At 40.3% G+C, this 26,199-nt stretch overlaps 1 protein-coding gene across 5 annotated transcripts in view; it reads right to left on the reverse strand.

Annotated features, from left to right (window-relative positions):
- Positions 1 to 26,199, reverse strand: part of FOXP1 (forkhead box P1) — a 386,554-nt gene that overhangs the window by 317,058 nt on the left and 43,297 nt on the right. For all 5 annotated transcript variants that reach the window (XM_053897308.1, XM_053897310.1, XM_053897311.1 and 2 more), the window contains one exon: positions 15,941 to 16,001. The gene's annotated coding sequence lies outside the window, so the exon portion shown is untranslated. Of the gene's footprint in view, positions 1 to 15,940; positions 16,002 to 26,199 lie in introns of those variants that run through there.

A 26,199-nucleotide genomic window follows, 5' to 3' on the forward strand; every position in this document is an offset into this window, starting at 1 on the left:
ATTTCTCACATCGTTGTTGGAAATGATAGATTCTGGAGATTTCAGAGAAAGGGCTTGCCACCCGCCTCCCAAGCACGCACCTGAACGTCTACAAGCACACAAATGCAATCCTTTGCACAACAGTGGAGTTGTGGTCACTTCTGACAAGTGTACCCCAAATAGCCAACCCATGCTCCCTTAAAACACATCTGAGGAGTGCCTTCACCTTCTCCCAGATAGCCAGGAATTCCTGCTTCCTGCCCTGGGGACCTCCTTGCTTCCCTCCCTCCATTTCTGTCTCTGTCTCTCTCTTTGGCCTTGGACACAGTGAATACTGAGTGAATACTCAATGAAATTTCTACCCACACTCCTCAACGTGAAGTGCTGGGGACACCAGCCTAATGTTCTATTAACACAGTCTCCATGGGTAACTTCCATAATAAGATTACGTTAGAGCCAACGAATCTCGTACACAGCCCTGGAAAACCTTTTCACGATATCACACAGTTTAGGTGCGAGTCCCAGATCTCTCTCTCTCTGAACTCAGAAAACATCTGGGTGTCAATGGCCTGGCCTAAATTTGAGCACTTAGATCTAAGCTCTGGTGTGGCGCAGAGGCTGATTCAAATTCATAAAAATGAGCCAGTGGGATCCTGCTGGATGGCCCCACCCGTCACCTGGTGATGGCAGGTGGGAGGTGAGAAGGAGAAAATGATACAGAAATACACGTTATCTTGAAAAACCTCAGGTATCAGGATGCCTATTTCATTTCTATTTCCTCTAAATAGACTCTCCCCAATAAAAACAGCCATTTGAAACCATTTTCATTAACTTTAAAGTAAATTAACAGTAAAATATATTAACGTCCGTGAGAACTTACTACATCCCATGCACAGTGCTAATAATAAAAATAGACATTATTGAGCCAACATCACTGAGCCCTTCTTGGATATGAAGCATTGCTCTAAGTACTTTTTACTTGGAATAGCTCAGTTAATCTTCCAACTACTTCCAAGTCCCTACTTTTTTAGATAAGGGAAAAAAGGCTTAGAGAAGCCGGTTGCTTCCACGAGATCACAAAGCCAAAAAGTAGCAGGGGCTGGATGTGAAAAGCAGACCTCTAAGCCTGAACTCTTAACCAAACTGTTCTCTACATAATTCTCACAGCACCTCTGGGAGACAGGTCCCTTCCTTCTGCCCATGTCTCAGCTGGGTACAACTGACTGACACGTCGGGACCTGCCAAGAACGGTCACATCCAAACTCAGACGAGGCCCCCCCACCAATCCCCATCTCTGAGTGGGGCACCGGGTCCCCAACCCCAAGCTACCCCTTCATCACTCCAGCACTGAGAATGTTCATCTCAATTACAAATCAGTTGTGTTTTGAAACAGCGGTGACAGGAACCAGGCGAGTACAAAGACAGGAGGGCGCTTGCTGAGTGATTCCCAGGAGTGGGAAAGCCTGAACTCTGCCCCTCCTCTGCTTGTGCACACACGTGTGCGCGCGCGCGCTCTCTCTCTCTCTCTCTCTCAAAATAAATAAGTAAACATGGAAAATTTTTAAAATAAAAAAATGCAAAAAGCCTAAAGAAGCAAAATTTCTGGACTTCACTTCTAATCAAAGAATTGAACAAAAAATTGAGATACACTTTTTTTTTCTCCTATGAGTCGTTATAACAAAAAATGTTGATGCTCATTGTTGGCAAAGTTATAGTGAAATAAACACTCTCAATCAGTGTTAACAGGAGTGTGAACTGGGCCAGTCTTCCCCCATTCAGTGCTGAGTTCGGAATCCCCGAGAGCACTGAGAAAGCAAGAGGAAGCACACTCTCCTTTTCTACATTTTCCTTTTTGATTCCCTCTTTCAGGTGTTGATGAGAATCAGCTGGTTGAGCTTACAGATTAAACAGAAGCAATGCCCAAGGAGGTGGGTGCACCTGGCAGCACCCCCACTTATCAGCCTTTGGCAATACCCCTACTGGCCAGTCGCCAATGGGAGGGGCTCCCGTGAGGTCCACAGCTCTGTCCCCAGGGTCTTACGGCTCAATTGTACACCACTGTGCTTCTCTACAGGCTGCTGGAACCACAGGGCTGGAGGAGACTAGCTCAGTGGGTTAATTAATAAAGGGATTAAAAGAGAAATGGAGAGAAGCTTCTTGGGCCGGAGAGCACCAGCCACGTAACGGCATCCCTTCCCCAAGTGTGACAGGGACACTCCAGAAGGGACCTGACTGGCCACAGTTTCTTTATTTGAGCCGCTGCTGCTAAGGGAGAAACAGCACTAGCGGTAAGAGAAACAACCTATGACTCTTAACGGGCTAAGTGCTTTATGTAGAACTATCTGTCTGTCCTCATCATCAAGCAAAAAGGGAAACTTAACCACATGTAAAGAGCCTTTCTTTTTTGTTTACCAGTATATCCCTGGTGCCTAGAAGAGTGCTTGACAAAAGTAAGCATTCACTAATTATTTGGTGAATAAAGGAATACATTGAAAGCATCCAAGTTTTTGGAAAGCTTGTGAGCCCCAGATCTCTCGATGTGGCTTCAGCAAAGTCTGAGTGCCAGTGGCCTGGCCTTTTCCAATTTTAACACTTAGATTTTTTTTTTTTTTTGAATGTTTTGTTTATTTTTGAGAGAGAGAGGGCAAGTGAGCAGGGGAGGGATAGAGAGAGGGAGTCACAGAATCTGAAGCAGTCTCCAGGCTCCGAGCTGTCAGCACAGAGCCCGATGCAGGGCTTGAACTCACGAAACATGAGATCATGACCTGAGATGAAGTTGGACACTTAACCAACTGAGCCACCCAGGCACCCCAAATTTTAACACTTAGAGCAAAGCTGCAATATAGTGCTCTGTGAATTCCCTCTGGAAATCCTACCATAAGGGCTACTGATCAAGGACCATCTTCTTGACAGGATTCCTTCCCTGTGCTCTCAGCATCCTGGTTTCCTCATTCACACTCCCTCAAACCCTGGCTGCTCCAAAAATTATGAACAATTAGAAAAAACACAGGGGCGCCTGGGTGGCTTAGTCAGTTGAGCATTCAACTCTTGATTTTGGTTCAGGTCATCATCTCACAACTCCTGAGATCGAGCCCTACATCAGACTCTGATGACAGCATAGACCCTGCTTGGGATTCTCGCTCTCCCTCACTCTGCCCCTCCTCTGCTTGTGCACACACATGTGCACTCTCTCTCTCTCAAAATAAATAAGTAAACATGGAAAAATTTTAAAATAAAAAAATGCAAAAAGCCTAAAGAAACAAAATTTCTGGACTTCATTTCTAATCAAAGAATTGAACAAAAAATTGAGATACACTTTTTTTTTCTCCTATGAGTCAAGTTATAACAAAAAATGTTGATACTCATTGTTGGCAAAGTTATAGTGAAATAAACACTCTCAATCAATGTTAACAGGAGTGTAAATTGGGGTATTTTGAAAAATAATGTGACAAGATGTATGGACAACCTGTAAGAATTCCATAAATTCTTTTCTAGCGATTTCCACCTCTAGAATAGATCTAAAGAAATAAAACTTGAGAAACGCTTATGCACAGATATGTCCACTGCAATATATGACCAAAAAAAACTGGAAACAACCTCCACAGCCAATAATGAAGAAAAGTTAATTAAATTTTATTACACGTAAAAGGATGACACAGCTTACAATCATTTAAAATGTCTTTAACAATACTTCATGACATGGGAAAACGCTCACCATGTAATATTAGATTTTAAAAAGAGACAGACAATTCCATATACTGTATGATGGCGGTTTTATTAAATATGTATATATTCAATGAAAAAAGAATGGCAGAAAATTTATGTTATTCTCCGGGTCAGGATTCTAGATTATTTTTACTTTGATATTTGATCGACATATCTGTAATTGCAAATTCCCTCTAATGAGTTGGTTTTACATTTGTAATCGGAAAAGAAAATAAAGTTCATAAGAATTTCCTACTCTATTTCTATTGCTAATAACATAATGAGAACTTAGCTAGTGAAGCTCCCAGTGACAAATCTATATTGGTCTTCATGTATTTTTATCCCACATTCGGAAATAAAGAGAGGATGTCAACCCCATTCCATAACTAGGGGGAGGATGAGATCTTGGAGTGTAAGTAGCTTCAATCAAAGAGACAATATATATCTCAAAAAACATGAGGAAAACACAATTATCCTTCCCCGTACCTCAGCCCTTGGCAAAACAAATGCCACATGGAAGGTGTTCCTTTGTATGAATCAGTCAGATAAGGGCAGTGGACACTGAAATTCTCATACACACAAGACTCAACAATTTTTAAAAGGCACAGTAGTCAACTGGCAGGAACATTCTACTTTTATATACATCTTCATCAAATGGCCTTGGTGAAAAAGCCAATCAGCTTTCAAAGCCAGGAGACAGAGAGGGAGAGACAGGAGTGGGTAAGAGCAGGAGAAAGAAGAAGGAGAAGCATTGGGAATTCTAGAAGCTGGAAGAGAAGGGAAGGAGGAAATGGAGGTGGGAAGGAGAGCGAAAAGTGGGCATTTTCTGAGATGAACATTGTAATTTTTGTTTTCGTTGGTTTGAGATGAATGTGTTCAGGTGATGTTTCTCAGAGATAATACGGTGAAACGCTTGTAAATGGTGTAATTTCCCTCAACATTGCTGGAAAAAACAGAGTGAGCACTGTAAATGAAATCCAAGATAAGAGCCATATATATATATGTATAAACAATACATGTTTGTTTTTGTCAGGTCTGTTTTTTTAATAGTCAACTTTTTAAGAGTCGTATTTTAGTATTTCCACTTGTTTTTGGTATTATATCATAAAAGGAAGGAAAAGGTGTAGGAGAAGAGCCGGGGATTCCCAACCCAGAGGGCTACAATTATGCAGTGGCCTGGGGTATGTCATTTTCCTTTCCTGGATGTTGGCTTCATCTTCAGTAAATTACAAGAAAGAGACCAGAGAAGTCCCACATTCCTTGGCCCTCTCTGAAGTTATAAGACTACTTCACTGAATGGCTGTTTGGGGATTTTAAAATTAGATGGGGTCATGGTCACAAAGGAGAGGGGCACGCAGCTCAATTTTAAAAACACAGTGAACCTCACCAGAACTCAAATGTTTATTGCCTAAACCATTAATGACGATACTGCTGAGGTACGGCGAACAAGGGAAGAGAACTTAAATTTTATACTCTAAAAGCGGTAAGTACATTTCAATTTTTCTGGGTAAGCAGACGGAAACCCAACCAAAGCAAATTTTGGAGACGCAAATGCAAACAGAAGTCAATGGCTTGCTCTGGGGAAAGAGAAGGAGCAATTGTTTGGGATAATAAAACAAAGAGAGGATGAACAGCTGACCCTTCAAAGAACACAAAGTGCCCAGCTCACAGGCTAAAAATCAAGTTGGGAAAGTGGGAAAATACCAAGAAACAATTCAGATCAGAAGAAAAGATGCCTAGCAGCTTAAAGTCTAGAAATTGTGAAATCAAAATTAATGTAAATGGTACCACGATTTTCTAATCGTGGAAAATGCATACAGTCCACCCCAAGGGGTGATCATGTGTGCTTCAGATTAGTTTTAATTTATTCAAAAGTAGAGGGAGAAACTGGATGATAATCTAAAATCTCAACATCATTTATAAAACTAATTCAAGAGACTGAGCTAACTTGAGATGCTCAAAATAGACATCCTGGACATCATGACTAATTGGAAAAAATCGGAAGCCCCACCATTGCAGGAATAGACAACCCAAAAACAGAAGTCACCAAAGAATCCTAAAAATAGTACTTAGATATAACATATAATAACTTGAAAAAAACTTGGAGATTGTAGGGTTAAAAACAGGAAAAGGAATAGTCCATGCAGTACGACCACATATAAACAATCTACATACACAAAATACTGGCAGGATACTGACAAAATGGTGAACTGTTTTTGGTGAGGTCACCAGTAAAACTGTTCTTCTGACATTTTTTTCCTCTACTTTCATGCTTTTCTAATTTCTTTTAATGCCATCTTATAATGAAAAAAAAAAGTACATTTATTATCTTCCACAAATAGCTAACATTCTTACCTCACCCACAACTATTAGTACCTGAAGACAGACAAAGAATATTTTTAAAATTATTTTACCTATAATTTTCTAGATGCTTGATGATTTGGGACCAGCCTAGAAATTTCAAAAGCGTTAACTGTGTTTCAGATTTTTTGAATAAGCCAGAATCTTTGATGCTCTTAGTTAAGTTGAAAGGCAGATGACCCCTTCAAAGACTGTATCTTCAAAGACTACCATAAGGTAAAGGTCACAGACTGACATGTGGCTCAAGCACAAACTAGCACTCTACTAATCTAGAGACCATGTTAACCACACCAAGCTGCAGTGTACCTTTAGATGGTTAATACATCCCCCTTTCCCTCTGCCTTTTCTTTAAACGTAGTATCATCTCGACCATTGGAAAGAATAAATTGAAAGGGGCAAAATGTACAAATTCCTCGGTGTAGCAGTGAATTTTGCTCTGATCACTTTCCAAGGGCTGTACCGTGACTGGAACATCACGGAGTTAGGCCCCTGTCCGGGTGGGGCGGCGAGGGGTGGAGGTGCCGGATGACCTTAACAAGTAAGAGTGCTGAACAGGCACTATTCCGGGAAACTTCATTCAAAATGCCTACCATAAGCACACTGGTAGTTACATGAAGCCGGTATATGTTAGGGGAATGAGACTCAAAATATTTTTGACTGTGGTTAAGGTTATCGATGACTTCCATGTTGACAAACACAATGGCCAGTTCTTTCTCATCATCTCTTATTACATCTCAGCAACCTCTGAGGCAGCTGACAATGCTCTCCTCCTTTAAACAATGTCCTCCATAGGCTCCTGGCTCACCCAAATCCCCAAAATCTCCCGCCAGCTTTGACTCTTCCTTCTTTGTACCCTGTCATCAAGCTTCCTAATGGTGCTGGCGACAGAACCCTCATCTTGGAGCCCTACTCTCCTTTATTTGTACCACTGTTCCCTTGGTGAGCTCACCCGGGTTCATGCCTTTACATATTACTTACATGTTACAAATCCTCAGTTTATAGCCTCAGCTAGGACACTTCGAGACCCACATATACAAATGCCCACTTGACATCTCAATCTGAGTGAATAACAAACAGCTCAAACCTCACGCGTCTACAGCTGTGCTCCCGGTTTCTCTCATCCACCCTTGACAAAGATTCTTGGCTTGACCAAACTTCCGTCAGGCTCCTGAATCCATGTGGGCACCTTCCTATAAAATCCAGTTTGAGCAAGAACCCTGCTAAGTGAATTGAACCACAACCCCCTCTACTACCACCTTCAGTATCTGATCACCGCTGACATATGACTGGATTCCTCATCTTCCATCATCTCCCAGGTAATGTCTGATCCCCCTGGGCTGTGAGATCTGTTTAGCTTAGACCCTCTGCTTACCCATGATGTTTACTCTTGGAAGTTTTCCATCCACTGACACCCACCCTGCTATAACTTCCTACTTGCCAGGGCTGTATTTAGAGTTGAGCCCAATCTCTCCCGTATAAAACCTCACCGGAATGTTCCCTATACCTAGTGTGATGGTCCTGAATAAAGCGTACCTTACCAGCTTTAACAAGGGAGATTAAATATTTCTTTTCCTTTATACCCTAAACCTGCTCCCCTACAGGGTTCCCTATTTCAGATCATGGCAGCCCCCTCCTTACAGAAATTGCTTGGGTCCCAAACCTCAATCTTCTGCTCTTTCCGTTCTACCCACAAGCAATCCATGACAGGATACTACCCCATCGTCCAGGACAAAGATCTTCGAGTCATCCTCGATGCAACGTGTTCAAATTCCACATCTATTCCACTAGGAAAGCCTTTGGCTCTACCTTCAAATAAAGCAAATTTAAGTACTTCTCACCACCTCTAGTGCAGTCCTCACCCTGGCCATCACCCTATCTCACTGGGATGATTACAATGGCCTCTTAACAAGTCCCCCTCCCTATCATCTATCATCTTGCCTACTCCACCCACAGGCGACTTTCAAAACATCTTCCAGAGTGATCCACTTAGAGCATGAGTCAGATCTTAACCCACCTCAAAGCCCATCGATGGTTCCCTATTTTAGTAAAAGTCTAAGAGTCCAATGAGTCTTCACGCCCTATTCAGCCTGGCCCTTTACTTCTTCTCCCCCCACCCTCCAAAGTTTGTGTATGTATGTATGTATGTATATATGGATGCATTTACTTATTTTTAGTGATCTCTACACCTAACATGGGGCTCAAACTCAGGACCCTGAGATCAAGAGCCACCTGCTCTTCCAACTGTGCCAGCCAGGCACCCCCTACCTTGTTACTACTTGACCTAGTCTCCCCTCCGCCCCCCCCCCCCCCCCATGACTTGACTTCAGCCACACTGGCCAACTTGCTCTCTTTAGAACAAGCTACATCTTCACTCAAAATGCCTGTGCTTCACAGAGACCCACTCTGGTTATTTACAGCTGGAACCCCTTGCTCTAGCAAGCCCATCTCCCTTATCCTCCTCTATTTTCTCCCCAGCACCTATCCCCGTGTATTATATTTAATAATTCCCCATCCACCTGAGCAAAGCTGACCATTAGAAATATAATGTCTGCCATTTATGTATCTGTGACTACACTGAAACAGATGAAATTAAGTTGAATAATTTATATTATTTGTCCTAACATAACCAAAATATGATCATTTCAATGTGTCATCAAAAAAGAGTAATTGTTCAAATATTTTTTTCCCTACAAAGTCTTTGAAGTACTTTGTCGAACTCACATTTACAGCCCATAGAAGTTTGGGCTAATTGTATTGCAAACATGTGGCTGGTGGCTTCCACACTGGACAGTGTAGGCTTACTCTATTTTATTCTACTCTACTGTATGCTTATTCCAGGTTTTAAAAATTCTTGGGCACAATCCACTAAACTGATTTCCTAACCCACAAATGGGTCCCAATGCTCACTCGACCAATCACTGCTCTAAATAAACTTCAGAGTACGTAATCTGTAATGAAAGAATTTTAGGGCACATTCTCTGACCTCCAGGGTCTGCTCAGGACCCTCTGAAAGGGAAAAAGATTTCCAGAAAAAGAGGCCTGGAGGGATAGGGTGAGGAATTGAAGTACCATGCCAATCCACAGACTGAAATCATCACTGTCCATCCAATGACGCAAGACTGTTTTCTTAAAAGGTAATTTTAAATAACTCACTGCACTGTCAGCTAATTAACAAAATATCTAATGACTTATAATTATATAGTACATACGCGCTAATATACAATATTCAAGGGGATATCTGCATGATTTTCACACTTCTCAAAGAGTATGTTTGAAAAGAACAGAAAGATTTCAAGTTTTTCATTTTCCCCCCTCCCCACCCCCCACGCAAAGGCTATGGAAATACAACGGTTCAGATCGAGGACAGAGAAGTACAAGGTTAAACGACTGATCTTCATTTTTCAATTGTGAACTACCACTCACGAGGAGTCTTTTAAAAATACACCATAAACTTCAAATCTGAACTCAGCCCTGGACAGAATTCCAACTTGCAAAATCAACTCAAACTAAGGATTCTACCATCAATAGAACATTTGCCCCTTTAAGGTTCTGGATATTACTACATACGAGGGGGTAGTACTAATACAGTCAAGGTTAACACAGATCTGCTCCCTTAAACAGGGTTTAGTTTTTGTACAGTTAAGCTTCAAATTTCTTCCTGAGGCTTTTGAATTACCAAAGAAAGGCAATATTCCCTCTATCTCTGTTAAGCTGTTAGGTTGTCACCTAAACTGAGAATCTCTTCCTAAGATGCTCAAGGTGAGCAGCTGCGATATTGGTGCCCTTGGCAGATGGAAGAACAAAAACATCATTTTAAAAAGATGAATAAGACCATTTGGTAGTTGGTTTTGTATTTTTGATTGTTCACAGTGCAAAAATATGGCTAGGTGATAAATGCTGCAAAGACTGTCTTTACTACTAAATACGCCTTGATGGACATTTCAACAAGTGACTCCCGCTTGAAAACGAACTCTATTGAGCATATTTCTCTGGAAATCAATATTTAAGAAAATTTTTTCTTTGAATCTAACATTCAAGAGAAACAGCTCTTGTTTACAGAGTAACTTAGTTTAGCATTATGGTTAACAATGTTTAAAAACAGCTAACTTAAAATGCAAACATTTAAATTTTGAAGTTTTAACTGTTGGGAGGCCAAGTCAGTTCTATGAAAATATAAACAACATGAGAACAGTAGTTTTCCCCCCAATTCCATCCCCTGCGAGAGTATTTCAGGTCATCATTTTGTTGGGTTTAAGAGTCAGACCTCAAACAACTCTAAGGTTGTTAAGAGAGTTACAAATTTAAATGCTTGGGTTGAACTTTGAAAACACTATGCTAAGGGAACAAAGTCACTCCCAAAAGGCCACATATTGTATGATTCCATTTATGGGAAATGTCCCAAATAGGTCACCCTATACAGACAGAAAGTAGATTCGTTGTCAGGTGCTGAGCTGCGGGGAGTAACTGCTAATGTTACAGGGTCCCTTTCTGGGGTGCTGAAACTATTCTGAAACTAGATTGTGACGATGGTTGCAAACCCTGGGAATCAACTAAAAACCAATGGATGGTGTTCTTTAAATGGGACAAGTGTATTGCATATGAATTATAATTCAATAAAGCTATTAACAAAATTAACATGCCTGATAACGTTCATAACAACATTGGCATGACAGATACAAGAAAACCAAGTTAACCTAACAAAGCTTCCATATAAGGCTAAAATACATAAATCCCTGATACCTTGGTCTCCCACTTTAGAGACTGCTTTCTCACAGCAACCAATATTTGCCCTTCCTAACACTGCTCATCACCATCGTTCATAATAACTCTCTTCCCCTCTATAATATAAACAATGACAACAGAGACTATGTCTGTTTTTTTTTTATGTTTATTTATTTATTTTGAGAGGAAGAGAGAGAGAGAGTGCAAGCAGAGGAGGGGCAGAGAGAGGGGACAGAGAGAATCCCAAGTAGGCTCCATGCTGTCAGCACGGAGCCCCATGTGGAGCTTGATCCCACAAACCGTGAGATCACGACCTGAGCCGAAATCAAGAGCCAAACGTTTAACCAAGTCACCTGGCACCCATAAGACCATGTCCTTTTTATGTACTGCTGTGATCTTAGCAATCATCAGTAAATATCTACCATCATCATAATCATCAGTAAATATCTACAGTAGGAATTTATGCGTGTATGCAGTATGTACTTTTGTATGAATGAATGAATGAATGAATGAATGGAAGAAAGAAAGAAATCATTGTACTGGGCCAATTCAATCGATCAAGTTGTTGTGTTCGAAATATCCCCTTAAATCTATTCTCCAATTCTCTCATGCTCTGGACACCTTGGTATAAATACTTCCCAGCAGCCAATGGAGCTTCTTATGACCATGTAACCATAATCTTACCAATTAAGGGTCAATAGATGTGATGTGTGCAATTTTTAACTCATTTGCATCAGAGACGATAGCTTGCCTTGGACTTCTCCACTATGCTTTACCCATGTGAATAATAACAAAATCCCAAGGTAGGAGAGCAAAAGAAAGAACCTGTCAGTCAAGCTAGACTGGCCAGAGTCTTACATGAGAAAAAAGTAAACCTCTATTTTATTTAAGCCACTGTATGTTGGGGTCTCCATGTTGTACCAGGCTAGTCTTTACCCTGTCACAACGCAAGCATGGATATGTGAAGAGAAGGGGGGAGCGGGAAGGACTTCAATGTTTAACTGAACAGAATAAACTAGTGATTCAGCTAGCGTGGTCATCTGGTGGCTCAATGAAGACACATCAAGTTGTTATGTCTTCATTAACAAGTTGATGAATTAATAATCACATAATTCAAATGCTGAATTCTATCAGGTGGTCTTTTTGAAAGTGATTTAACTTTGAATTTACTGCCACTAAATATTTACATCAAATAAATACACACTTTCAAAAGACCTAATGGATATATTTTAAGTAGCTGAATAGTCATTTTTACTTTTATTTGCAAACAAGATATAATTTACAATATGCAAGACACAATGTCTATAAGGATGCTTTATACTCCCTGAGCCAACAAAAAAGAGCTCAAACTGGGGGTAGAAATGATTATACTAGCTTTTAGAGGGTTTCTTTTTGACAAATAAGTTGGCTGTAAAAAATAAATTAAAGGGGTACCTGTGTGGCTCAGTCAGTGAAACACCCAGCTCTTAATTTGGCTCAGGTCATGATCTGATGTGAATGAGTCCCACGTCAGGCTCTGCACTGACAGCAAAGAGCCTGTTTGGGATTCTCTCTCTCCCTCTCTCTCTGCCCCTTCTCCACTCTCTCTCTCTCAAAATAAATAAACTTAAAAAAAAAAGAAATTTAAAAAAAGGTAACCAATACATAAATGTGAAGCTTGAAGATGTCTAAAATCCTTAAAAATAACCAGTTAATTGTAATCTTTATGGTCTTGATGATTATCATCCACTCCTAATGCCACTCAGAACTGCTACAAGAGATGAATTTTACAAACTGGATTTGAATTTTAAGCAAAAATGCATGTAGGTAAAATGCCAACATTGGGGGACAGCAGAGAGAAAATGACATATAAACCTTTATTAAGTCACCAAACTAAGGCCGCCATGATAAAATGACATCAATAGAATTGTGACCTGAGCAAGATGCCTCTTTAGGTCCAATCTTGACATTCTTTTAAAAAAAAATTTTTTTTAATGTTTATTTATTTTTGATAGAGAGACAGAGCACGAACAGGGGCGGGACCGAGAGAGAGGGAGACACAGAATCAGAAGCAGGCTCCAGACTCCGAGATGTCAGTGCAGAGCCCGACGTAGGGCTCGAACTCACGGACTGCGAACCCATGACCTGAGCCAAAGTCGGACTCTCCAAGGACTGAGCCACCCAGGCGCCCCTCCAGTCTTGAAAATCTACATGACCGTGGGTAACTTACTAATCATCTATGGAACCACCTTCCCAGTTTGTAAAGTGGGGATTATAATGATTGCCACCCACCTTTCAAGAACGCTGGCAACCAAACCCATTTCGTAAAGTGCTCAGATCCACTTGGAAGAAAACTGTCACATCGCTAGCAAGTAAGATAACTGTTACTTATGACTCGTCAGACCTTTGAATCTAAATTTGAAAAATGGCTTCATCTGTTTTTCTGAATATGCCTGGCCACTTTTATGCACATAACTAGTTTTTCCCATAGTGCCAATGTAGACATATTTATTTGCATCTATGCTGACTGTTAATGATTCCCAGATTTCAAATGCGGGCATGGCATTTACTGAGAAGCTCCTGGCATCTGAATCTACCTCTTCTTGATGATTTGGAGATGGTGCTGGTTTCTCGATCATCACTGGATAGCATGATCTTCTCTGTTTAAGATTTATTCCCTGGGGAGAAACACTAGCCATTCCAACCATTTTACAGATCTTTTTTAGATTTTACAGTTTAACAAACTTTTTTTTCTTTATATATAAGAGATCAAAATATATAAGGATTCATTTTTTAAGGATCTTTGAGCTTGTTAAAAGGTAAAAAATACAGGTGATTTATTATTTAGGTCTATGCACCTTAACTGATGTCTAAAGGAAAATAAAATTTGAAATGAGGATCAAATAAAAGAATTGATATTATAAAAGAAAAACAAATTAAATAACACAATGTTAACTAGGGGTAGGAGATACGAAGTTTATATAAAAAGATATCAATAAGAAAAATGTGGAATGTGAAAAAAAAACTAGAGACATTGAGCAAAAACTCTTACTCTGAGCTTCCTAGCAGTCAAGTTTAAAAGTTTTATGAATTTGTTAATCAGCTTCCACTGTGTCATGACAAGAGCCATCAGAAGGACAAAATTTTTCACTGCTCCTGACATTTGACAATGCATTCCTTATTTGCAGTATATCACATGTCCTTGATATTATACAGAAACAATTTTTTTGTCCCCATGGACTACCTCCCATAGTCAACACTAATGAAAAATTCCTAGAAACTTTTTTTTCTCCCCAAACTTGCCCCTGACTCACGCTATTTTAAACTTTGAACAGTATCACAGAATTGGAAACAAATCGCAATGCACAAATTCAAACGTGCACATTTTCAAGTCATGGGTGTTAGCATAGGCCATCATAAAGACATCAAGTCACAGGGAAAATAATTCATGCTTACATGTGACTCCAGAGAAAACAATGAAAACCCACTTAGGATGCCCGTATTTGAGGCTGTGGGGTAACGCAATTCTCAAGGTGAATATTTCATCTCTTCGACCATATATTCAGCTTTGTTTAATCAGTTTTTAGCTTTGCCAGAAATCTTTGCTAAAGGCACGAGATGAGTTAAAACACCTGGCACAGCTCTGCATGAGGAACATCTTGGACTGAGATTCTGCAGGGCTCAGAGACACCGGGAGACAAACTTGCTGCCTAGCTGAGCAGCTGTGGCAGAGAAGAAATGGCCCAGGAACAGAAAATAATTCGTGGCAAGGAAGGAATGGCCCGCCAACAGAAAATAATGCGTATGGCCCTTGACAGGAAAAGTTTGCAGATCCCTGAAATTAACAAAGCCTTCATGTTTAATATTGGACCACTGAGCGTCAGCAAGGGGAAGAGCTTTGTCAAAAGTCCCGCCCTGACTTGATGAGCCCCAAAACTGCTTGGGATCAACCCTTTCCACGCCGGAGCATATAAAAGGAGGTGTCCTCTGCAAAGGACAATCTGAGGCTTCTCACAAAGATTTAATTTAGACAACAAAGATGGTGAAATGGGGCAAGTTGGATTTCTGACCTCAGAACAAGTGTGCCAGAAGAACGCAACTAGAAAAATAAATCCATACCCGTAAAATACGTTCTAGAACCTCAAAATGCTCAGTAAGATGAAACACAAAAGTAATCTAAGAATCTTCACATTGTAAAGATTCAAAAAGAAGAAAAAAAAAAACCCAAAACAGGTTCAACTGAAGAATAAGAAGTCTGTGTCTTACAAATTCATAAACTTAATTTAGTAATATCTGAGTGAAGGCTTTGTGCAACCAGGCCCTCAAGTAACCTGTTTTAAAACAGACAAAAATCTACTAAATCGAATGGAGCTATCATTGGCCAAAATTCAAAAATAAAATGAAGATTCAACAAGAGAAACATCGGCCATTAAAATGGCCTGCAAGATTAACTTGTGTGAGATGAGCACCAGAGAGAGACTTTGGGAATCGAGAAAATAATGTAGCATCCAGAACCATTTTAAACAGAGTGCTTTTTTGTTCCCCCTCCCAAAAGTGAGTTTGAGAAAATTTAATTTAGCTTTAATTCATCAAGCTACATTAGTCGCTCTGAAAACTTCTAATTTTAAAATCAAATACTCATTTGATTTTCAAGCAAGGTCAAGAGAACAAGGCAGCCTAGTACTGACATCACAGGGATGTGGCCCACGCCGCTCTGCAGTTCTATCAATGTGCCGTGTTGCTATGGTGCTATGACTATTAATTTCTGAAAGAAGGTGATTATAAAGCCGCCAGATGAACATCAATCGGATGACACCACTTCAGCACAGAACACGGACATGGGCTACTCTCGTTTGGAGCAAGCGAATTTTTATGAATCACCGCTTTTGTGATGTGAATATTCCTGTCAAAGTTTGGGTTCACCAAGTCAACAACAACAACAACAACAACAAAATCAGCTTCAACAAAGGGGCAGTTTGATCATATTTGGGAGAAAAATGTCACTCTGTGGACCATTTCTTCAGGGCAATCTTTTCTGTAAACATCTCCCAAATGATGCTATAACATAATACTTACATAAATAAATTCACAGACATTTGGTAACTACATAGATTGGGAAAGAAGTGAGTTAAGATATACCTAGAGGTGGTAAACACAGCCCTAGATAGAATTCCACGAATCACATCGCGTTTACCTTTTTTGGCTTCCGGAAAGCAATCTTCAGGTATAGTCACCTCAAAAGGTCACTTCTTACCCTGAAAACAAAAGAGAACATCAAAACCTGAATGTCAAGAGAAAGGAGCAACCACCTATTTGCCAGGGACAGATGCAAAAGAACTCCGGCACATTTCATGGCAAGTGACTTTCAGAGTTAATCAAAACAAGTCCCAAGACCACTGATCCGGTGCACAGGCCGGTGAGCTCCTCAAGACAACAAAAATAACGTGGGTGGAAAAAGTCAAGGTGAAACATTGCGAATTTTGCATATGAACTTTTTCTCATCTTGTCCTCCATCAATTTATTTTCTTGTGCAATAATACGTGACTCATAGGCTTTTGTTTTTGGAAACCAGACTGCTCCTTGAACGTGTCTGTTTGGTTAGCATCCACGACATCTCTGATTTCATTAAAGCACGGGCTTGTGGGGTTTTTTCCCCCTTAGGAAGAGAATGAGTTCTGAGAGACAAGATGCCTTTATGCCAACCTGGACCTTTCAAAATGAACCAGGATCTGCAAGTTTGGGGGGGGGGTGGTTAATCGGTTGGCGAAAGCTGTTCACACAGTGTTTTCCACTTAGCCTATATCTACCAGATCTACCAAGTTAAATAAAAATGGTTTGTGTCAGATGAAATAAACAATTGAAATCAAGCTCCCTAAAACACAAAGAAAGCCTGGAACATGTTTTATCCTGCATCTGCATATACTCTCTTATGCAAAACAGTGTGTAATCCTTTAAGAAACATTACAAGCTGCCTCTTTCTGCCCATGTAACTGGGATCAACATATGGCACAAGTGAAAAGAAAAACATTTGTTTATTAATTTAGATCAAGTTACCGACAGGGTACAGGATTCATTCCCCATCAGCTGACCAAATGCTCATGTAATTTTTTTTTTTTTAAGATGCTAAGACCAGATCACCATTTGCCTAAAATGTTAATATCCTTTTGCTCACTCTTCAGAACAATATGTAATGAAGTGGTTTTAATTTTATACAGAATATATCCCTGCTTATCCCTCTGCTGTCAGCCCTGAATGTGGAAAGGCAAACATTATTGAGAAGAGTTAAATCTTCTTTCACAAGGGCTAAAATATGACAGTGGCACTTTGGTGAGTACTATCTTTGAGGAATTGATCGGAGGCCAATTTATGACATTTCCACAAGCAAGTGTATGCAGATTCTTGCCATAAAGATTGGAAAAAAATGCAGGCTCTGAGTGAAATCATAATTTTCATGTTTACTGTAAGAGGAAATTGGAGGTTTTCACCATAAATGTTCACCATTTGGGTGGGGGAAAACCCTAGCCCTGGGACTTAAAATTACTATTTTGCAACCTGCCCCAAACCTTTTTGTTTTTACACAAAACAATTCAAATTGAAAATGAAAATTTTGAGACACACTGCTGATGTGTGACTCCAGGATTGGTTTCTCCACTGGTGAGAATTGTCACGAGGCATCTGGTGGTGAGAAAACAGGGAGCAATGATGTTGGGGTCCTCAAGGTAATGGGGAGGCTGGCAAAGCAGCCCCCGGCCTCCCAAGCGAAAAGAGCACATTAAATGCAAGAAACAGCAGCAATCTTACACCCCAGAAATTTCCATCTCATCACTCAGGCAATCTTAAATGGAAAGTAAGCGAACTGGCAGGTTCTACTCAATTCAAGGCAAGAACAGCCCTTCTCCCTTTTTCCTTGAGATGTTCTCCAAGGCGTGCTCTCTAAACTAATTTTCATGTTAATCTATTGAGTTGCATCTATTTTTGCATGTTTGGCAGTCAGATCTATACAGTATTAGGCTTTGCAATGCAGATGAGATTGCTATCATATAGGCCCGGCAAACAACTGGACCTTATTAAAATTTAATTTAAGAAAAAAAAAAACACACTGCAAAAATGCCTACTTTGAATAAAGTTATCTTGAACCCTGTATTCAAACCTGTAGGAGGATTTCAGGTAAGAAATGGGCTATTTCTCCACGCACCTGTCTACACAGTACCGTGTGTCAGTGAACACAGAGCAAAATTATAAGCTGATTTACCGTCATAGATTTTACAAGTGTAATTTTCCCCTAGGGAAACAAAATTATACAAGTGACCCTCCAACTTACAATTACTAAAGCAATACAGAATTGGCTACTTTTAATTTTTACTCATACAAAAAAAATTGGCAGTGGGATACAAATCATGGTTTCCTCCATTCTGGGGTTCCATAAATTTTAATGCATATCCACATTTGACCACTCATTTATTTATTTCTGTTGATTTTAGTTTTTAGGATACATTAGCCAAGTAATCGGAAAGGTACTTTTCTAGCATTGCAGAGAACAGATGAATAGTTCAACAGCTGTTTGCCATCATGCTAAATTAAATGAAATGTGTCAATATAACAGACAAGAAAATTAGGGATTAGTACTGGGGCCTGAGTCTGCATCACTACGAGCCTAGAAGAATCAGAAATCAACAACTAGGACAACAGTCTGCAGTTCATTTTTCTTCCAAAGTGTAAAACTTCCACTTCCAGAACTATTTTCTTTTTTTCTTTGTTAAACAATCACTTTTATTTATCAAATATATCAACTGTTTACCTGAATGCTTACTCACAGCACAAGCATCAAAACTAAAATTATGTAAAGCTGGTTTTTTTTTTAAGATAAAAGAAAAATATTCCCCTCCAGCCCACTTCTCTTCTTTTAAAACGCCGTTACCATCTGAATTGCATTTTCTTTTTCCTCTCTTTCTGAAGTTTCCTATTGGTTTTAGGTTTTAAAAGTGAGCCAGGAATACGGTAAATAGAAATGACTTATTTTCCTTTATGTCATTCTCTGTACAGTTAAGATCCTGTGAACAACTACAAGTGATCCTGGTGTGGCCTCCTCACTGCTGTTCACAAGGGTGTTGTTTATCTGAATCAATGTGCTGACCATAAAGACTGTGGGTAAGACACCAATCTTCAGCAGCAACCCATTCGTTAGAAAACTTAAGGTACTCTCCTCTTCCTCCACCTTCCCAACCCCCATCCCCCCACTCCTTAAGAATTTTATTCTGTAGACCTCTTAGGTTACCACAATGCTTCAATGTCATACTTTGTTTGGGTGTCTTTGGCCCCTAATTTAATCCATGTAATAAATAATACATAATGCCAACTGGCATGGCCCAGTTGGAACCAATTGCAGGTGAACATGGAGGTTTGACTTCGTTTCACAAGACTGAAAATGAACAATATATTCTCTACTTTTCCCACTATGAGTATTTCCCCGCGTTCTTTCATGGCAGCTAAAGGGAATGATTTGCATCAGGACTTCTGCATTGTGTTTCATTTTATACAATTATACAAAGGGACCACGAAGGATGACCAACGTTTTTCACCTTAACCTTCAGCCCCCCAAATGATGCCTTAAATCCACTGTCCATCAGTGTCATCGGGGATGCGAAGATGTCACGGCCAGCTCTTGGCCCACAATGAAGGTAGCAGATGCTTTCCTTAAAGTCCAGTAATCTGTCTCTGGCTAGAGAATGCTTTCTCTTAAAGTCCAGGAACACGGTTCAAACTTCCAACACCCCAAATACTCCAATCAAAGGACATAGACTTCCATCAAAGAAAACAGAAGGTCTATACGGGCCAATTTCCCAGAGACTGCTGTCTCGAACCAGTGACTCCTAACACATGGATTTTAATGTCTTTTCAAACATTTCTTAGAAAAACAGGAGCATATCAACACAAATTTGCCGAGCTGAAAAATGATAGTACAAGGGTCACTTCATTTTCTGCACTCGAGACAAGAAAATCCACTCCGAAATCAACCACAAAGATCCCCCCGCCCCTCACCCGGCACCCTGCTCTAATAACTTCAATATTGAGTCAGGCTTACAGGAAAAAAAAAAAAAAAAAAAAAGCAAAGAGGGCAGGGAAGGAAGAGAAAAAAAGAAATAAGAAAAAGAAGAAAAAGGGAGAGACGTCAGGAGTGCCAAAGAGGTGGGGGAAAGAGAAACAAAAGAAGGAAACTGAAAAGGAAAGAAAGAAAAAGTTAGAGCTGTACAGTGCGGGCCTCTAGGACACCACCCAGGCCTGCTGGGTTCCAAGTGCTACATTTCTTGTACTTGGGTCTACCAAAGAAATCAACCACCATGCCCCAACGTCCCCTCCTATGGCTGCACGGAACACTTTGTTTCCTTTCTCCTTACCCTCTGTGACTCTCGCCAGATCATGGAACCTAACTTTGGGGTCCATTCTAGTAAGAAAAACCTAAAACAACTCGAAGGTTAAGCCACAGGATATAGGCAACCCCAGCCAAGGCGAACCGGCGAGATTACTGGAGGCTGGCAGTCAGCCCAGCGACAGCTCCACATGGGTCCATCTCACTGGGAGAAACTACTCTCTCTTACCTTACAGAAAAGTAAAACCCTGGCCGTGGTCATGTGAAAATATTTTATAGGTATCCTTTAACAGCCTTTAAATGTTGAAACCTAAAAACAATATTTGCTGTTTTCTCTTTGAAGCTCTAACAAAGCCTTTGTTTTAGATTTACCTTTAGTGTGCAATAAGAGTTAATAATCAAATCCATCCCAACCCCCACAAATGTTAAACAAAAAGATAAAAGAAATGCAAATAGCTATTGTCATGGAAAGTTAAAGTACCTGTCTGTATTTTTAAGTGAAAACTATTATCTCTATCAATCAAAATTTAAGAATACAATAGCACTAATCACAGAAGGTGCTCTCACGGAGTTACTTTTCCTCATAAAAAAAAAGTATTTTTCCCCTTAAAAACCGAGTATAAAAGTCATATACTTACAATTAGATAGGGTATTTGTAATTTTATTATTAAAAACCTTCAGCAGCCTCACTGTTAATAAATGCTTCGAAGTCTCTAGACTGATTTGTACCCAAGAAGACCCAACTCCCTACATATTTTAATAAGGTTGATGAAATTTTATTTAAATTCTCACAGTTTCCAACCTGCGGGAGAACAGCACACTCTTCTGTTGAAAAGAGTTACTCAAGCAGAGGCAACAGTTAACTGGTAATGAAAACTCCTTTTAGACCCTGGACACAATTCCTGGTCCCTGAAATATCTTTACATAGGACATCTCTTCCTTGGATGGTGCATCCTTCTTAGTTGTGGCAAGTCATTTTTGAAATTATAACACTCTAAAAGAAAGCAGAGTCCTACCATCATAGCCCAGAATGATCTAAGTGCACAGTACATCAATTTCTCTGAGTCTTTTTTTTTTTTAATCCACTTTTTTAAAAGATTGGATTAGACCCTGAATATGGTGCTTTCTAAAGACAGCACAGGAACAAAAAATAGCAAGACCCCAGATAGTAAAACAAACAGCTCAAGATTAAAATTCCTAGAGCAAACAGTTAAGCCAGGATGCCATTATGCAGGCTGAGCCTGGATGGATGTCTCCTCTACGGTGGGGCCAAGAGGCTGTCATCCCCCCCCCACACACACCCCCAGCAAGATCAGATTTCCTTCCCTCCCGACCGCCTCTCTGAGCATCATGGCCAACCTCTCTAGTGTGCTATTAATATCAATGAAGAGACGATTCGATTTCCACTGAAGAAAACCCTTCCTATTCCGGCACAGAGCTTCGGGGAGGACCCTGGCCCGGGTATAGACAATACAGCAGCAGAGTTTCACTGCTTTCTTACAGTTCGGTCTTCCACACTGTTTGAAGGCTTTTAGCAAACAATGGCAGCATTATCTCCAGGACAGTTACAAAACAGGATTTGTTAGGACAAAGAATAATAAAGCTGTTCCTCTCTCTCTCTTTCTCTCCCCCCCCCCCCCGTTACCCCCCCTCCCCCCGCCCCGGTTCCAAAGAGGCTCTCTCGGCCAGTCCAAAATCCAGCCACGGTTCCTAAGAGGCACCTGCACTTGTCTATATCAATGCAGCCAGCAACTGACAACGGCCCAGGAACCAGGACCCAGGTCGCTGGCAGGAGGCGCCCAGAAGAGCAGGAAAGTAGCCTCTCAACATTTGTAAAATGAAACAAAGTATCAGCCTTGGCTTTCGCACACACTTACCCGTTCATGCTGAGGAAGGAAAGCTTTGGGGCCGGAGAGGCAATTTTCACACAACGGAAGAAAGTTGAGAGTTTGTAAGGGAGAAACTACAGGCGCTTGGAAGCCTGCGGGCTCTCAGGGATCCCAAGCTGGCGGCAGTGTGAGGAAGGACTGAAGGTATGTGGGCTCAACACAACAAAAGCCACTGCCTTACTCTAGATTAAATATGCAGGAAGAGGCCCCTTTGCATAAACACAAACACTCAGCAAATGAATAACTGGCTCAATCAGACGCCTGCTGTGCCTTCTACCTGTCCTCTCTCTGACAGGAGACACCGCCTGTTCCAGGGCACAAGGACTGAACAGGAGATACTTAAATGTTATGTTGCTATAATAACAATTAAAATGAATTGCATTCATTAGTAATTAAGAACTCACTCCTGGAGTTGGGGGGGGGGGGGAGTAAGGGGGTAGAAAATATAGTGCTATTGTTTTATCTCCAGCTACTTCAAAAAGAAGTTGGGATAAGACACATCACTGGAGTTTTACTATAGCTTCTATTTAAATTTCTAACATTCCATGGAAGTGATCAACAATCACATTTCTCAGTCACAATATAAGGTCAGACATATACCTGATATATTCTGGATCTCTTTGTGTGTGTTTTTTTGCACTATGAACTGATGCTTATGAAAGGTCTCTTTTACATATGCATAAAATTTTACATATATAAATTACACACACCTACATGTGTATGTACATGAATATACACAGTTACACAGATAATAGGGGCACATATTTAATGTGAGCAGATAAACAAAAACTATGCCACTTTACACTCGTTAGTTCACTAATGATTTAAGGAACATAATTTGTGTCTTCCAAAATCACACCCCAAATGCCTGCCTTTCAAATGTCATCAATCCATGACCACTCATTTAAAAACATTATCCATATATTAGCACGGATGCTTTTAACTGAGTGGCCTCAACCACTTATAATTTCAATTAAATAACATAATTACAGTCAACAATTTTCTCCATTTCGGCAGAAAATATGCCATACCTCAACATAATTTGTCCTGAGAACCGAGGAATTGAAGCCAAAGGAAAAACACGCAGGCATTGGGACTTCACAAGGGCCTTTCCTCTTTCCTCCGCCTAGGGACTCAGCTCACTCCCCTCTAACCTCTCTCATATGTTCCAGCCACATGTTGGCCTTAGTAACTTAATTATTTTTTGCTAACTTTTGTAGCATTAAATGACTTCGATTGAAACATAAATAAGATTACGTTCACCTACTTCCTTCTAACGCCACATAGTCAAGTTGGGGGCAAATCCAGCAATGCTATAGGATGTGCATTACATTACTACTTGGACCAGAAAGGGTAGGTCACACATCCTTCACAGCCTCAGAGAACGTACAGCAATTACGCTAGCCAAGGGAAATAAGGCAGCTTTCTATTTCGAAACCAGGTTCTGTTTTATTAACACGACACTGCTTTCTGACTGCATCATTCTACTGCAAAAGCAAATGAATACTACTGAAAAGTTGGGGGGAAAATTACAAACAGGCAGAGAAACCCATCTCAAACATACATTATGGCATAACTTGGAGAAAAGAGAAAAAAAATGTTTTAAAGATTCCCAACCCCCCTCCACCACCAAAGAATAAAACACAGGTTCCTAAGAAGGGTTCCCAAAGAAACTAAAGACGCCTATTCTATTCACTATTTTGTCTCGAAATGACCTTCCAAATAAGGTGTTAGATAACCCACTTCCCCAGACGATAGTCATCTAACCTTGATGCAAATAAACCATAGAACAAAATTTAATCAGTATATCACTGTGAAAAAGCCTTTGTCCATCCCAATGGAGCTTCTAATGACTGTTTTGGCAGTTCTGGCGGGTAGTTATGCTTCCCAGCTCATCTATATCTCATACTGGTTGAGCAAGCTAATGGAAGTGCTGTTAGTGGAATCCAATATTAATGCTCTGTATCGTGCAAACCTGGATGCAACTGAATATATTATACAATTATAGGTAGTATCTAATTCCATAGGTATTAGATACCGCACCCGAAATTAATATTTTAATGAGAACAGTGAAATAAAGCAGACAGTCCAGGTAAGGGATCCATGCATGAGTGCTGGATACTGGAGCCAACGGCTCAGACACAGGGATTGTGACAAAAATCCGTATGCAAGCTTTAGATGCTGAGTGACACATACTGATGCACAGAGTCAAAGATGTCATCCTCACACGAGCGCCACTGGCTGTAAGCTTGAGCGAGAATGAAGGAAGAAAAAATGGGGGCGGGGGAGTCGCAGGGAGGCCTCCAGAAAATAAACAGGGTGTACAGTTTCAAAGGCTGCAGACACAGACATTTCATTGTTCAAGCCAATTATCAGTGGAAAATAATAACAACAGATGGATTCAGAGTCACTGACTTTTCATATGCACTTCATCTCAGCGGAACAGATGATGAAACGCGAGAGCTATCTCAAAAAGGCAAAACATCTTTCAGTAAAAGAACTCTACAGTCCAGATGGGGACCTTCTAAGGCTGCTGATTATCTTCTTATAATGTTGTAAGATAGACTTACTAAAACATTTCAAGAACGGATCAGATAGGATGCGCACAATGGCTTCATTATTGGAAGGAGTCGCCTCAGACTTGTGACTTAAAGAGGCAGAGATTTCAATAAGGTGAGGACTGTAAGTTTCCTGTCTTCTCATCAGGGACGGCAGGTTCCAACTCAGGCTGGAAATCTGTGCACGACAGAGAATAAACCGGTGCCCAAGGATCCTGAGCGTGTGCTCTTCTCTCATTTGAGCAAAGAAAAACGAGATACACTGGGATTGTGGAAAGGACATTAAATTATTCTGAACCATTCTATCACAACGGGGGGAAAAAAAAAGCTACAAAGCAATTCCTTATTAAAAGCATTCAGTGATAAAATATCATCTCTTATACGCAGTTAGGACATCTTAAGTATCCCTTGCCACTGGTGATGGCAAAACATAATTTGCTTTCAGTAGGAAATAAATATAAATTTCAATGGTGGGGTGATCCACAGTTGTAAGGAAAGCCAGCCAAACACCCAGGCTAAAGGAAAGAAAGCCACCAACCTATCCCCAAGCGTTCTCACTTAACTTAAATCCCACCAACTCAGGCTTGCTGATAAAACACAATAGGTAAACCACAACCTGAGAAGTGGCTGTAAGTAATAGAAAAAGTTAAAATTTCTAATCAAATGAGCCTCATTACTACTGGAAAAACAACCTATCTATTCTGCCTCTCTCCCTCCATCCATCCCTCTGTCGTCAACTCTACATTTATAATTTTGCAAAAATCTTTCTCTGAATTGACATAATGTGGCTGAAATCAGTGTGCTAATAAGAAGAAAAGCAGCTCCTCCCACTATTTACTAACGTACTTAACATTTTTAAAAAATGTGTTTATAAATACACTGTTGACTTCACAAGTTTATAACGTAAATAAAAAAAAACACTTTTTTTTCCTTTTCTTTTTTTTTTTTTTAGAGCAAGGCTTTTCTTCAAAGTACTCTGACAAGAAAGTAAATTCAGAGCAGAACATACAAGCATGAAGAAAACACCGCCAAGGGCAAAATTCTGCAACTGCTTTAAGAAGCAAACAAGAACACAAAAGATGTGTAATACAACCATCTGGCTCTCCCCATACTGTATCAATGCCTCAACTTTATCCCCCCCCACCCCCTTAGCCAGCCCACACCAATGCCACAAAACCAAATGGCTTCACTTATGTTTCCTGCACGGCAAATTTACACAATGCACTAAGAATGCAAAAGTGGATTTTTACACATAAACTGGTATCTTAAAAATTTTCCCCACCTCAAGTATTTTGTTGAACCTCACTGTGATAAAGACATCCCCACACGTGCAGAAATACTTAGGCTCAAGAGAAGCCCCCTTCAAAACTTGAATCTCTACCCTCTCGTGCTTTCGGCTATAATCAGACACTAGAAGCAGGCATCTGAAAGGCAAATTCTGAAATTATTCCCATTAGACCTTCACTTTTTTTTTTTTTGTCTTTTTGCTCTACATTGTGGGTTATTTCCCCCTACTTACTACTTGAAAGAACTTCACTCATGTTGGATCACCATCCTTGAAAGTCTCCATGCTGACTGGAAATTTTCCTCATTTGGTTCGTTCTACAAACATTTCGTGAGCCAGTGCTGTGGGGTCTGG

The sequence above is a fragment of the Panthera pardus genome, unplaced genomic scaffold, assembly GCF_024362965.1.
Source record: "Panthera pardus isolate Hobbes unplaced genomic scaffold, ASM2436296v1 HiC_scaffold_8, whole genome shotgun sequence".
In the NCBI taxonomy this organism is placed as follows: Eukaryota; Metazoa; Chordata; class Mammalia; order Carnivora; family Felidae; genus Panthera; species Panthera pardus.